General features: G+C 43.2%; 1 pseudogene across 1 annotated transcript; it reads left to right on the forward strand.

Annotated features, from left to right (window-relative positions):
• Positions 1–714: 714 nt before the first annotated feature.
• LOC103042831 (keratin, type I cytoskeletal 13-like) lies at positions 715–5,041 on the forward strand (annotated as a pseudogene). Its single transcript, XR_007438471.1, has 8 exons — positions 715–1,260; positions 1,529–1,611; positions 1,740–1,896; positions 2,107–2,268; positions 2,534–2,659; positions 4,367–4,439; positions 4,525–4,673; positions 4,837–5,041. The product of XR_007438471.1 is annotated as a keratin, type I cytoskeletal 13-like (transcript).
• The last annotated feature ends 635 nt before the right edge of the window (positions 5,042–5,676 follow it).

Raw genomic sequence — 5,676 nt, forward strand, 5'->3', positions numbered from 1 at the left:
AGAATATGTATTACATTTTCGGGGCAAGAAAATGTAGTACATTTTAGATATATTAGATTATTGGGTGGCCTATGCCATTAATATAGTCAGGTAGAGGTCCAAACTGTGCATGGTAGCATCTAAAAGCATTGTGTGTGTTTTTGCAGAATTGAGTAGTTGGGATGACCCCTGACTACAAAGGTTGTTTGGTTCGATTATGTGGTAGCTGATGTAATGGATTTATCATTTACGTACAGCAGACATTACAATAGGCAAGCATTAGGCTGTAGGTATTGTAAGACTTCAGTTCAGTTCGTCAACTCTTAGTACTTTTGCACAAACCTTTACCACCCTGAAGTTTTACTTAACGTATGTTTCTTTGCTGTGTTTGCTTAAAAACCTGCCAGAAGGTTTCTTAGATTCGGCGTCTCTTCATGTTGTGAACTGTCCTCACGCTTGAGGAATTTAGGACCTGAAGGAATAACCCCTGAGAATGAAAGATGGTATCAAGTGCACTCAGAAGCAGGTGATCGCCTGAGAAAGACTCTGCCACTGTCAATCATTGTGTCATAAAAACTAGCCTGAAAGCTTGACCTCATACCAAAAACGATCATATGTACCGATAAACGTCTGCAGCGTCAGCAGAGTTTCGTAACATGAAAATGGAGCCCATGTGTCCCTGGGTACCACCCAGGTTGGGTGTCCAGGACAGCATATAAAAGGAGTGTGAATGTGTCCTCCTCACTTACTCTCATCAGAGCCGGGTAAAGCAAAAAGCCTCCATCAGCCATGGCAACTGCATTCTCCACCCGCGGCAGCTTCGCATCTGCAGGCTCCTTTGGAGGAGGAAGCCGTATCAGCGCCATGAGGTCTGGAAGTGTCTATGGAGGAGCTGGAGGCTCTGGAGTTCGCATCTCCCAGGCTTCGCGCTCTGTGTCCTTGGGCAGCTCCAGTGGAGGCTTTGGCTTTGGCTCTGGTGGAGGTTTTGGTGCAGGTGCTGGTGCTGGTGCTGGTTTTGGTGGTGGTGCCGGTGCTGGTTTTGGTGGTGGCTTTGGGGCTGGAGCAGCTGGCGCTGCAGATAGCAGCATTCTCGGCAATGAGAAGTTCACCATGCAGAACCTGAATGATCGTCTGGCCACCTACCTGGAGAAGGTGCGCTCCCTGGAGAAGGCCAACGCAGAGCTGGAGCTGAAGATCCGCCAGTTCCTGGAGGCCAGAACCTCACCTGCTGCACGTGATCAGTCCGGCTTTTTCGTTACCATCTCTGACCTCCAGGCCAAGGTAAATCACTTATTTTAAAAAATCTAGTAAAATTTTGTTCTAATTACAATATACTAAACATTGCACTCTGTAATCACAAATGTAGCATTTTAACCAAGTTTGCATTCAGAAATGTGAGATTTTTACCGAATTCTTGTCCTCGATGAAATTCACAGTTTTCTCACTCATTTATTAGATTTTATGTCACTTATCACTTTTGCATTGTTCACTGAAAAGCTGGACACTGTTTTTCAAATGCCTCTTATTTTTTTCCTGCTGATGTATTCAGATCTTGGACGCCATCCAGTTGAAGGGAACCATCCACCTCAGCATTGACAATGCCAGCCTTGCAGCTGATGACTTCAGAATGAAGTAAGTGTTGTTTATTAAATCTTACATCACTCACTGTAGATGAATCACAGTTATAAAAGCTCTACATTTTTCAGAATTTGACGAATGCACATAAAGACAACAAATTATTATTTTTTTTTATAATGAAGGTACGAGACTGAGCTGGCCATGCGTCAGTCAGTGGAGGCTGATATCGCTGGTCTGAGGAGGCTGCTGGACGAGCTGAACATGACCAAGAAAGACCTGGCCATGCAAATCGAAGGGCTGACAGAGGAACTGGCTTTCCTCAAGAAGAACCATGAAGAGGTGATGAACTATTCTGAGAAAAAAAATGCTAATAATTAATAATGCAGTTAATAATGTAGACAAACAAGGGTTTGCATAGATAATTTAGAGATGTATAGATAATTTACCACCTTATGTCCATCAGTTCGTCTGCTATTTAAGTATGTTTGTAGACATTTCTATTAGATATAAACACTGTATTAAACTTTTTCTTACATAACACATCTCCAGGAACTGCTGACGACGCGCACTCAGATGACAGGACAGATCCATGTTGAGGTTGACGCTGCACCACAGGAAGACCTGACCAAAATTATGGAGGAAATCCGTGAGCACTATGAAGTCGTCGCTGCCAAGAGCCAGAGGGAGCTAGAGACCTGGTTTCAGGCCAAGGTCAGTTCATTCAACATGTTGTTAATAAATATGCTTATTATGTATTAACCTTTAGACATCTGCAGTTATTAATGTGGTTTTTACATTTGATATTAGTAAAGAACACAAAGTGTAAAGAAACACTTGTAAAGATAATACTGTTTGTAATTATATAAAACATGTTACATACTATACAGGACTATGCTAATAACACATGATCACATATTATAAGGACTCTTTTGACCACTAACTCTTTTCTGTTGTTTTTTTTTTTTTTATTGAACAGTCTGAGACCCTGAAACAGGAGGTTGCTGTGAGCACAGAAACCCTGCAGACAACTAAAACAGAAGTGAACACAGTGAAGAGCACATCGCAGTCTCTAGAGATCGAGCTCCAGTCTCTGTTAGCCATGGTAAGATCACAGAACTACTCTAATACACACTTATCTATATTACTCACATATCTGCATTACTGCATTACACGGCAGATCTCAAAACTACATTAATGAAGGATCAATTATTTATTAACAGTGGCAGGGTGTATAAAGGGCAAGGGCGAAAATATAAAAAGTGGACCATGTATGATACAACTAATTGTACCTTTTTTATTGGAAGGGCAACCAAATAGTTCTTGCTCTTGGGGGCACATCATTTATATGAAGACGGGGCACCCTAGAAGGCACTCAGTAATTTGGACTATGGGAAGGGCAGCCAATAGGGCACTTTAGCAATGTTTTTTTTTTTCAACCATAGGAGTAAAAGGGAGGTGGTTAGTTCACCAGGGTTTCTGAGTCACTCTGAATGTAATCCAGGTACCTTTGTACTTAAAGCACTTTTAACAAAAGTTCTGCACAGAAACATCAACTAAAGCTAAATAGATTACCTAAAATCTACGGAAAAAAGAGAGACTAAAAACATAAAAAGAAATTTAATCAAACAAGTAACCACTGAAATCTAGCTGATGGTAGAAGCAAAAAAACACCAAAATAGAACAGGTGACAGTTTGTTACATACATCTACTGATGCAACCTGGACACATCATCAGTGATGTTACCTGGGGTCATGAAGTGTTTCGGGTCTTTCAAACATCATACACTCTCACCCAGGCGACCCAGCTGGGGTTGATCAGGCCCCAGCTTGTGTCCAGGTAGCGCTACCACACCCACGGTTCTCCTCTCATTATCCACAGCCACCTTGAGGCAACTTCTGCTGCCTCAGTGGCCTCCTTAATAGCCCTTCGCTTGCAGGCCCCACTGATGCCCAAGATGTTGTAGGCCCTGCAGAGAGTTTGGCCAGAGAACCCTCTGCATCCAACCTTAATGGGCTCACACCGTGCCTGCCACCCGTTGTTCCGGCACTCCCCCACAAGCTCTGCATACTTCGCCCTCTTCCTCTCGTTGGCCTCCTCAATCCGCTCCTCCCAGGGTACAGTGAGTTCAAGGAGAACAATCTGCTTGGTGGTCTTGGAGATTAGCACTATATCTGGCCGCAGTGTTGTAGTGGCAGCATTTTCTGGGAATTTAAGTTGCCTCCCCAGGTCAACCTTCAACTCCCAGTCTTGTGCTGTTGTAAGCAGGCCAATTGAGGCAGCCCTGGCAGCTGATGGTGGATTCTCCTCAGGGTGAACAAAAGTGATTGTGTTCTTGGCTTGGCGGAAGCGCTTGCATTGGCATAGTGTATAGAACTGGTAAAACAATGAAGAGTATTCCAAAAGCCTAAAAGTATTGATTGGGGGGAGAATGACTTATATAAGAAAAAAGGGAATGAACATTAATGTAGGAGTATGTGGGAAAAGGAAAGATGCCTCCAGAGATCACCCATCTAAATAGCCAAACATGAAACCATGAAAACTATATAAAGATGCAGAAATAAGAAAACAGATTAGTTTTTCAAGGATATCTTTACACATCTCGTTGTACACTGTAAGCAAAAAAAGGAATCTGACAAATGGAATCCTTTCTAGCAATAAAAAAAGAAAAGGTTTCCACCTACCAAACAAGGTCACATGAACCATTTGAGCATCCATATGGTCTTAGAAATGTATTGGAGCAATATGAAATTACTGTCTATACTAAAGAACATAATTTCAGGCAAGTTAAAATCACTTCTTCTTACCACAGAAAGCCTCAATGGAGGGCACACTGGCTGAAACTGGCACGTTACTCCAGACAGCTCACAGGATACCAATCACAGGTGAGGTTTGATAAAAATCTTATATTTTACATTGTTTAGAACACACACTGGGATTTACGTGTTGTACAAACTGCCTGTTCTGCAGGTAAGCAGTCTGGAAGACCAGTTGGTGCAGCTCCGCGCTAACCTGGAGCGTCAGGGTCAGGAGTACCAGATGCTGCTGGACATCAAGACCAGACTGGAGCTGGAGATCGCTGAGTACAGGAGACTACTGGATGCAGAAGCCAGTGGAAGGTACATCTAACCTCAAAACATAACCTATACAATTATAACCTATAGATAATGTAGTTAAACAAAATTGTGAGTTTAAAAAGTTTGTCAGTAGTTACACTGTTTTGCAACGACACATTAAAATAAGCAAACCGACCTTAAGATCTTTCTCTTTCTGTTCTTCCAGCGCCTCCATCTCTGCCAGCTCCAGCTCCACTACCAAAGCGGCTGTGATCACCGTGGTGGAGGAAGTGGTGGATGGAAAAGTGGTCACCACCTCGTCTTCCACAACATCCATCACTCGCAACTGAAGACCCTCCAACCCGCACCTCCAAAGTGATGAGAAAACAGAATGTAGTTCACTGAGCAAAATAAAGACACCGTTTCAGTGATGCTGTAGTTGTGAGTGTGTGTTTTTTCCCAGAAAAGATCTTTAGTTTGTCCTAAAAAACGTTGGTATCACTTTACTTAGATGGTCCATTATAGACGCCTTTTAGATGCTCAACTACCATTCATCTTACATTCAACTGCATGTCTGTTAAATGCAACTGAACTCTAAGGTGAAAGTAAACAATTGTCTATAGAGTCTATCAAACCCTACATCCAACTTTCTTTTCTTTTTTTTATAATTTTATTTCTAAATTTTTCCCATTTTCTTCCCAATTTACACGACCAATTACCCAACCCACTCATTAGGACTCCCTCTATCACTAGTAATGCCCCAACACACCAGAATGGTGAAGACTAACACATGCCTCATGTGAAGCCACATGTTTTTCGAGCTGCTGCTGATGCAGCATTGCCGAGCGCGCTCGGAGGAAAGCACAGCGACTCGGATCTCGGATACATCAGCTCACAGACGCCCTGTGCTGCAGACATCACTGTAGGAGTGATGTGGGGAGAGAGCGCCATCTACCCACCCGGAGGGAGCGCTCCCTCTGAGCGCCGGCGGCTTGATGGCAAAGCTGCATGAGCTGGGATTCGAACCTGCGACCTCCTGCTCATAGTTGCAGTGCTTTAGACCGCT

The sequence above is a fragment of the Astyanax mexicanus genome, chromosome 3, assembly GCF_023375975.1.
Source record: "Astyanax mexicanus isolate ESR-SI-001 chromosome 3, AstMex3_surface, whole genome shotgun sequence".
NCBI classification, from domain to species: Eukaryota; Metazoa; Chordata; class Actinopteri; order Characiformes; family Acestrorhamphidae; genus Astyanax; species Astyanax mexicanus.